Source organism: Octodon degus, unplaced genomic scaffold, assembly GCF_000260255.1.
Source record: "Octodon degus isolate 3935 unplaced genomic scaffold, OctDeg1.0 scaffold00016, whole genome shotgun sequence".
NCBI classification, from domain to species: Eukaryota; Metazoa; Chordata; class Mammalia; order Rodentia; family Octodontidae; genus Octodon; species Octodon degus.
Window position 1 is genome coordinate 7688528 of NW_004524592.1, and position 10511 is coordinate 7699038.

The window sequence follows — 10511 nt, forward strand, 5'->3', positions numbered from 1 at the left end:
ATTTAGCTGCACTACTTCATGCTAAAACTAAAACAGTAACTATTTGACCAATATTTTGAATATTCTGCATAGTTTTTCATGGTTTGATATGCTATAAACTGAAATATTAGACCTATTGTACAGATCTATTTTTAATTTTATTTCTCTGCTAGAGTGTTTTAAATTTAATGCTCTTTCACAAGGTTTAATGTTTGCCATTAGTTTATAACAATATGGACTTTCTACTCCCAATTGATTTTATTCCATGTTATATAGTAGCTCTGGTAAATCTTTCAGAAAAATTTTTAAAGAAGTTTTTAGTTAATATAGTCTTTTACCCTCTCTGTATTTAAAAATATCTTTTATAACAAAATTAAAACAGCAGTATGTGTAATTTTTGGTTTAAATTTATTTGCCCTTAAAGCTCCATACAGTCTGTTCTATTTTCTTCTGACATTTGCAGTTAGCTTCACTTTTGTCTCTTTACAGATAGCCTACTTTCTCTGTCTAAATAGTTGTTACACTTGATATCTTTAACTCTTTGCAAGAAGAAACTCTAGACATATCCTGGTGCTGATTTTAAATTTCAAAGATAAAAAATTCAAAGTAAAGTTTGACAAACTTTCTAACAATCTTTTCCTTACATTTTAAACTCAGTGTCTTTGCGAGATAAAGTCTATTAATGTGTAGAATTGGATGAATAAATGAAAGAAAAATTCAAAATCCAATTGAAAAGAATACTTGCTCATTTTTTCAGTTCATTCCAAAGTTCAATAGCAGTTAAATGAAAAGTAATTATAATATGCTATCTGTAAAAATTGGTATGTTTTATTGTTTATTTATTATACTCTATATCAACCAGCACATATTAAACCTGGCTTCACTCCTTGCTTCCATACATTGGGTGAGTACTGACCATCCCATCCCTTTGCCTTTTTGTACTTCTGTAGTGGGAAACTCACAAGGCTGAGCCCAGATGAGATGAGATGGTGGCTGTGAAACCTAAAGCACAATGTCCAGTGCTCAGTGTGCTCTTCACTATTTCTTCTTGAAACATATTGGTGTTCAAGAAGAGAAAGCAAAGGTGAATAAGACTTGACCAAGGCTTTGATGGACCTTGTAGAAGAAGGTCTTCTTCATAGTAGAAGACACAGAAAACTTCTTGCAATACTAAGACAAGTGATTAGGTTCTCTGGGAGATGTGCACAAAGTGCTACTGGGTAGTGGAGAGAAGACTGGTTCTGACCTCAAGAAGTCAAAAGATGTTTGATAATGAGAATGATTTAAGGGCAGAACTGAGTCTTCAAAATTTGCCTGTTAAACAAATTATAGTCAAATTGTCCAAGAGAGAAAGAGAGAGAGAGAGAGAGAGAGAGAGAGAGAGAGAGAGAGAGACAGAGAGAGAGAGAGAGAGAGAGAGAGAGAGAGACAGAGAGAGATTGTAAGAGCATGAGAGAGCCAAAAGCCATGAGACCTCCTCACAGCTTTAGAAATAGTAGTTCTCAAAATATCACTTATATGAGCAAGGCATGGGAATAAAACCTTTTGAATCCTTTGCTTTTATGACTTTGCCAATGGATGCCGAAGCTCTTCCCTGTTTGCAGCTGAAGCTAAAAGCTGCTTTCATTTCCTGTATACTTGCATCATCTCATTAGCCAGCTGAGCCTTTCCAGAGAGCTGTGCTGTAGAGATGCGGGTTGCTTGGTACACAGTGTTTTAGGGTGACCAGATCTGAGCCAGTCACTCCTTGACCCAAGGTATTGTACAGTGATGCTCTTAAAGGTCATGTCACTGAGTGACACACAAAAGCTAAGACATGCATTTAAAGGGTTGCTACAACAAATTACTAATTTAGTATTGTGCATTGAACCAAAGTGACTTTTAACTAGTACATTTGGGGTCTTTCTATGCCAAGGTTTCATGTTTATACAATAAGAATAATAAAATAATATGAATAGATGATTTTCTGGCAGGAAAGTTTGAAAAAGATTTGAAAGTTTTTATTTTTTTGGAGGGGAAAAGAGTTTATTGAGAGCTATATTCCAGACTTTGATTTGTTTTTCAAGATTTTAGAAAGGGTCTCACTTAGTCTGTAGCTGTCCCAGGCTTCATATATATATATGAAGCAAATAGGGACATACTTGAGTGGAGAAATAGTGGACAACAAAAAAAGAATTCGACATTTTATTTTCAGTAACAAAATAGCCTGCAAGAAGATCAGTAATCATATGGATCCATCAGACAAATAGAACACCTACCCAGTAGCAGTGTAATACACTTTCTTGTGAAGCATTCATTAATATATCATGTTAGGCTGAAAAACAAGAATTAACAAATTTAGCAAGATTGAAATCACACCAAGTATCCTTTCTGAATGAAATGGCATAAAACAGTAAGGAAATGGAAGGGTGACAAGTATGTAGAAATTAAATCCACATTGTTGAATAATTATAGCTAAAAGGAGAAAGCAAAAGAAGTCAGAAAATATATGGGTACAAATAAAAATTAAAATAAAATATGAAAAAAAACTAGTGGTGTGTCCAATCAATACTACACTGTCCTGGCAATCAATCCTAACATTAAAATAGAAGAAATATTTCAAATTGACTACCTAGTATTATGCTAGAAGAAAATAGAAAGATGAGAAGAAATTCATTCTAAGATTTCTCAAAAAACTGAAACTGCAATTCCATTTGACCTAGTTGTTGCCCTCCTAGGTATCCTCCCGAAAGAGTGAAAGACATCGTAGAATAGTGATACTGCATACCTTTTTTATCAGTGCACAATTCATAACAGGTGAATCTTGGAAGCAACTTATATGTTCACAACAGAGTGATATTCTGTCATAAAGGAGAATAAACATGAGTCATATGTAGGAAAATGGATGCACCTTGAGACCATAAAATAAAGTGAATTAAATCAGATGCACAAGTTTAAGTATCACATGGTTTCATTTACATGGAAATGATCTTTGGTAAATGTGTAAAAACTACACAATGGAAAAGTATATTCTTTTCAAAAAGTGGTGCTGAAAAAAGTAGATATCCAAGGGCAAGAGGAATGAATATGTTATATACTGTTACAAAAACTGACTTAAAATGGATTAAACTCCTCAAAGAAGACTTAAAAATATGAAACATTGAAAACATGGAGTAAACATGCTTCATGATACTAAATTGAACATTGAAAGCAACAGTCAACAACCCATTAGAGGGTAAAAAATAGTAAAAGAGCAAGTTTTTGCCACAGTGAGGAGAAATTAGAGTACTTATATTCTCTTGTTGTAATTGTGTCATAGTGGTTTCATGAAAGAAAACAGTACTATAGTTTCGTAAAAAAGTAAAAACAGAACTACTTAATGATTCAACAATCATCCTTCTAAACACAACTGAGAGAATCACAATCAGTATCTTCAGAAAATATCAGCACACCCATTTTTACTGTAACATCATTCATAATAGCCAAGTTGTCAAAGCAATGTATGACTACTACTATGTGAATGGACAGAAAAATGTGTCTACATACAATAAAATATTTTTTAGCTTTTAAAAATAGTCAATCCTAGTCTATGATATATGTACAATCTGCTATATATTAAATTAAAAAATCACTAACAAAAGGATAAATACTTTTTGCTATCACTTATATGAGTTATTTAATGTAATCAAGCTCTCAGAAACAGACAGATGAACTGTGATTGCCTGAATTGGGACAATGAAAAAATTAGAAATGATTTTTAAATGGACATAGAGTCTCCATTATGGAAAATAATAAAGTTAGAAATCTATTGTAAGGCAAATATGTGATCACGACTAGCAATTATGTGCTATGTACTTAACAATGTAAGCAGGTGACTTATGTTTTGTCATTTTACTAGATTAAAAAATAGCTCAATTGTTTTTTCAGAACCAGGGATCGAACTCAGGCCCTTGTGCCTGCCAGGCAAGTGCTTATTCTACTGAGCTACCTATCTGGTGAGAAAAACATCTTAAACTTGGAAAAAAAAATGAACATTCATGTTAGAGCTGCTGCACTCTGCATTCACAAAAACTTAGTAGTATCACTTGTCAGTGTATTTTTGGTAAGGGGATAAAATTCATTAAAACATACCATTATCTTTTTAAAGTTTGATTTGGTGATACAGCAGGTTTTTATTTACTTGTTTATTTATTTACTTATTAAATTTTATTGAGAAACAAATAACAGTGAGAGAGTCAAAAGAGGGTAGTATGAGAGTTACAATAATTAATACATTGCAGATTGTTGTCTTCATAGTAGTTATTCATAGTACAAGATGCAGACATTATATCTTGTCTAAACACTATTAGTACAAATCTTTCTTCTCATTGAACTAAGAGAAAGTAGCTGTATATCTATCCTATTTTATATATATATATATATATATATATATATTCTTTTTTTTTACTAAAAAATGGTCCTTCATTTATATCTTTTGGCTTAGTTTTGTCAGAAATGGGCATTCCATTGTCATTCAAATACTGTAGATGCATGAATTCAGCAAAATAATCTAATACAGTCTAGTAGTCCATAATAGTAGTGGGTTATCTGCAGAACTGGCAATGTCAGAAGTTGTTGACTTTAGCTTTTTACAGCTCAGCATATTAATATGGCTTTACCTTCTATACATAGTGTTTATACTTTTCTGTTGGATGGTTAAGACTAAGATAAAGCAATATCTGTATAACAAGAAATGTAACTTCTTTATCTGACAAGGTCAATCAAATATCCCTCAGGATTTACCCTGAAACTCTGTACAGCAGTTTGTAGATCTTTTGTCAGTGTCAGCCATGTGGATAAGTCATGGCCACTGCTTGACCAGTTTGCTCTCTGTGAAATCCCGAGAGAATGTTTTCTCTCCATCACACTCTCCTTAGGCATACACTACATCATCGATCACTTTCCTCTGTGGCCCCATAATCTCCTTGATCAGAAAATTTGAGAAAACGCTGAGTAACAGGATGTTACAGTATAGGTTCTCCTATGTCCTGAGTTCTGACTGACTTTGAGGGGATAGGGTCAAAATGTTGACTATCCTTGTTGCCTCTCTATTTCCCCACTTTTTTGGCCTGCAAACTTAAGTTGTTAACCCTCCAGGAGAGAAGTTTAATGATATTATTACCCTAAAACATAGGCTGTTGAGCTTAACATCACTCTCTGTCTGAATATCAAACACCTTAGACATAACATGTAACAGATATTTTCCAACAATCATTTATATGCTAAGCTTTAAATCCCTCTACAGGGGCCTGGGAGATGGCTCAGTAGAATAAGCGCTTCCCTGGCAGATGCAAGGGTCTGAGTTCAATCCCCGGTTTAAAAAAAAAATCCCTTTAGAATGTGAAAAAATAAATAAAATATAAAAAATAAAAGAAACTATTACACATTTTTACATAGATAATTAGAAATATAACCATATACAACACCTGTCGCAGGACAGACATATGACATTTTTTTTTCTATCTCTTGTTTTCTTTTATTAGTTTTTTAAACAAACATTTACTTGAGAGAGAATATAGCAGTTTTTGATATGACATTAGAAGCAGTACACATTATGAAGACCAGAATGACAGGCATTCCAAGCATTGCCCTAGTATTACACATTGCTATCCTTGGTGCAGTTGCTTAGTTCACAGGTATGAGCATATAGAGTTAGTCAGGTTGAGAATCCTACCAATTAACTGCTAGTTTCAAAAACGTGATGGAGATTCTCAGGACCATTGCCTTATCCATCTTGTGTATATATGTATGGTTTTGTCCCTGCTCATGTTTCCTAGCTTTTCTCCTTGGCCTCTCTTCATTGTTTAATCCTTAAATTCTCACTTTCCATTTAGTTGTGTTATACGTTTCAATTTTTATTTCTTCTTTTGAGTTCTTACACTAGGGAGACTTAGATATTTGCACATGTGGGTCTGGCTTATTTCACTTATGAGTATATCTTCAAGTGGCATTCACTTATATATGAAGGCTTCGAGCTTATCATTCTTTATAACTGAGTAATACTCCATTGTATAAAAACACCACAAAGTTTTCATCCATTCCTCAGGTGATGGACATTTTGGCTGCTTCCAAGATTTGGCTATCACAAATTGTGACGTTATATACATAGATGCAGATATATCACTATGATAAGATGTTTTCAGTTCTTTGGGCAATATTCCCTGAAGGGGGATAACTGGACTGAATGGCATTTCCAGTCCTGGTTTTTAAAGGAGTCTCCACCCTGATTTCCATAATGGTTGCACCAGTGTACAGTCCCTCCAGCAGAGGAGAAGAGTTCCTTTTCCCCACAGTCTTTCCAGTATTAGTTGTTGGTTGATTTCTTTATGATAGCCATTCTTTCTGGAGTGAGATGGTATCTTAGTGTTATTTTAATTTGCATTTCATGGATGGCTAGTGATGTGGAACAATTTTTCCATGTATTTATTAGCTTATTGCATTTCTTCTTCTGAGAAGTGTGTGTTTATCTCGGGTGCCCATTTCTAGATTGGGTCTTTAAATTTTGGGACCCAAATGTTTTTTAGTTCTTTATAAATTCTAGAGAGCAGCACTTTGTCTGAGTGCCTCTTACTTAAGATGTTTTCCAAATTTGTGGGTGGTCTTTTCACTTTGTTTGCAATTCCTTTTGATATGCAAAACCCTCTCAATGGGTCAGGGAAATGGATCAGTAGAATAAGGGCTTCCCTGGCAAGTGCAACAGTCTGAGTTCTATCCCCAGTTCAACAACAACAACAAAAAAATAAATAAAATAAAATAAAATAGGAGGTCCCAGTTGTTATTTCTTTCAAGTATTACCTGTGCAATTTGATTTTTGTTCATGAACTCTTTGCCTACCCTTATGTCTTCAAGAGTTCCTCCTACTTTCTCTTCCAGGAGATTTAGTGTTTCTGGTTTAATGTTTAGATCTTTAATCCATTTTGACTTTAGCTTAGTGCATGGTGATAGACTTGGGTCAAATTTTAGTTTTCAACAAGTAGAGAGCCAGTTTTTCCAGCACCATTTATTGAAGAGGCTATCTTTATTCAAGTAAGCATGTTTGGCCCATTGTTGAAGATAATGTTGCTGAGTGACAGCAAGTTTTAACAGCTAAGGAAACTGTGTCTGATAATTTTCTTAAGGCAATACTCTTTCAGAAACTATCAGAGTGGATGTGTTTCACACCTCTTGCTATTATAAATATTTTATAAACATTGGAAACATAATTAGAATGCTTTATACTTTATGGTTTATGGCATCATTTAAAGGCTAAATGTCACTCTCCCTCAGTCCTCATAGAAATAGACAAAAGGAAATCTCTCATGAACTTTGAAAGGTATTACATAATTATTTTGGGTGAACAATATTTAAGATTTGGTTCTAAAGTCATATTAACTGAATGATTTTCCACTGGTTTTGATTGAAGTTCCAATTCAGCTCTTCTTGAGAACTATTGCATCAGGAAAAATGGAAATCAAAAGTGAATCTTGCCCTAACAAATACCTTCCTGAGCTCCTTATATTTTCCCCCTCCATGCTCTCAGCCTCTCTCCTAATGCTAAGAGTAATATATTTTATAGGTGGGCACTTCCCACACATTTCTGCTGTCTTTAGCAGAAACTGATTTTATCTCATTTCTTCTGAACTAAGAGTCTTTTTGTTTTTCAGGTTTTGAGAATGATATTTCTATTTCTATGCTCCAAATTATAGTGGAAACCTTATTTTGAACAAATAGCTTAACATTAGTTTTTGAAAATGTTGTACATAGAAATGTTTGGAACATTGCGGAAAATTCCCATATGCCTATTGTCCATCTTGCTTTCAAATGAATAGGTTATAAAATCATAACATTTATCACATCATTATATTTATAAAGCTATTTGTTAATAGCTTTTGTATTGAATGGTACAATGCCATTCAATACAAAGTTTATTCAGAGTTGACCAATGTCCTCACTTATCCTAAATTACTGTTTTAGAATCTTTATTGGATATAGTATCACCTACTTGTGATAACCAGGATGAATATAGGAAAAAATTTCTCTGACATAATAGAAACTCAAAATATTAAAATTATCATTACAAAAATGATAGCCATCTCACAAAACTGCAGAGGTCTTTTGGCAATTTCTGCTGCAAATATGCTTGTTAATGTTCAGTATCAAATTAGAAAATAGCAGTCAGTGGAATCTCTCTGTAGACTGGGAAAGGGCACCTCCATGTGGCAGCCAGAGATACCTGCAGCTCCCGTCTCACCCTGGTGATGGAGACCCAGGAAGTAGACACCAATGGCAGACAGCACTAATGAAGCACAACTTGTGCAAAGCAGCTAGGCTGACAGCAAACAGACTAAAGGCTTTCAACATGCAAGCCTGCATTCATTCACTAAATTATTTTCCTGTTTGAAAGCAAAAGGGAAAAAATTCTATAGAGAGCAACCACATTGCTTTTGGAAGAGAAGAGACAGAGAAGATACAGATCAGGCCGATATGTTAAGGCATAGGCAAACCTTGCAAGTTCATCCCTTTGAAAGAGCCCTAGATAATGTACAGAACGTATGGAGATGAGCAGTGGAAAATCAGAACAAAAGAGAAGAGTTTCACAGAGCAAGCAGGCTATAACATTAAAGTAATGATTATTAATCAAAGCATAAATATAATTGATCACACATGTAATAAAAATGTGAAGTATATGGTCATTGGGTATCTGAAGATGCTCAATTCTGATAGAAATGGAAATATTGTAGCCCATCCAGAGCAGGAGGTCCCATGAAGACTAATTCTACCATAGAACCTGGACATATTATTCCTTGATATTCAGAGTAGATATGTGCAGTCAGATGAGAAGAAATTAAAAAAGGAAGCAAATAAGCAAAATAATGGGATTTTACAGGAACTGATGACATTATTGGGTCATAAATTGAGGCCTGAGATGAGAGAGATAAAACATTTAAAAGTAATGTAAAACACAATCAACATTGTGGCATATAATATAATTTCCAGGTAAACAAACTATATCAACTCTAAACTCTTGACATATATATGGTGATTTTCATTCTCTGATATACAATAGCTCTTTCCTTAGCTCAGTAACCTTTTTGGCTTCTTTTTAGAGCATGCATGAGAGCAGCTTTTAACTAGTTTTTGATGATATTTTAAAGCAGAACCTTCCTGTCTCCATAGTTACAGTTCAAGTAGTTTAATTTTCTAAAGTCTGACAAGAAGTCAGTGAGATTACTAATAATTTTTGACAGCACTTAATGGAAGAGCTCAGTAAGTAGGTCTTCCCTAATATATAGGAGAGAAAAGAATAAAGGCAAAACAAATATCATGTAATGCACCTTGGAGAGATGATCTTTACTTTGCATCTTCAAGCCAAAGATCTCCTAAATTAAAGAGAAAAGCATAAATATTATACACATTTTAGGTTAATTATGCAGACAGATTATGGTTCATGACATGCTGCTTGGTTTAAAGTAATGGAGGATGTATTTTTATAACTACTTTCTTTAAAGATTTTCTAGCTGATAGCCTTGTCTCCTTCACATCATCTGACATGCTTATTTTTGAGGTGTTATCACCCAATGAGATCTAGGAGGTGTCCCCAAAAGAGAAAATGGGGACCTCAACTCACTCAGCAGTATGGTAGGCTATAGATTAATGGATTCACATCACAGGAAGGATTTTCCAGATGTGTCCATGTAAAGCATAAGAAGGCTTTTAGGAAGAAACAGATGCACATTCTGAAGGGAGCGTGGATGCTCACAGAGACACATTATGGTCTGGGTCAAGGAGTGCTTACATGCTTTAGGGGTGCCCTGAAGACACTGAGTATGTGCATTTATAGTGTTGCACTTGATTACTCATTTGGGGGACTAGGTTAGAAGTCAAGCCCTTTGTATAAATATGAAACTTAGAGATACAATACCCATATGATAGCATTTTTCCTTGACGACAGGCTCCCTGGGAAACTCAAATTGTCAGTGGAAAGCACAGCGAACTAATAGGCTTACTGTGTCTGTAAGATCCTTCAATGTTTTTAAGTTTCCTGGAAGGGAAAAAAACACTGTAAACTTGCGTGATTGTGTCCAGTAGCTGTAGTTTTCAAGTACAATTGTAAAGTTATAATCTTTTTTCTCCTTTTTACCAATTTTATTTCTTCTCTCCTATATCAGTACATATTGCGCAATGGACAGATCTTGGTTATTTCCTGTGCATCTAGGCCAGTAACATACTTTTTCTGCCATGAATGTTAGTTATAATTACCCAAAGATATTTTTGAAATACTTTCAGATCAATTAGACAAAGGAAAGTCTCTCTCGATACATTGGTAAGTTTTAAAAGCATCTAGGCAATGTCTTTCAAGTAGTTTTATTCTTTTGAGATTGCACCATGCTCTTTGACACATTTTGAGGGCCACTTCTGGCATTTGCTCACCTGAGTAAAGGGGGTCTTCAGGTTCCTTGGGGGCCATGGACCACTTGGATGCAGCCTACACAGATTAAGACTTATGACCCACTGTTGCCTTTGTATTTTTTTTT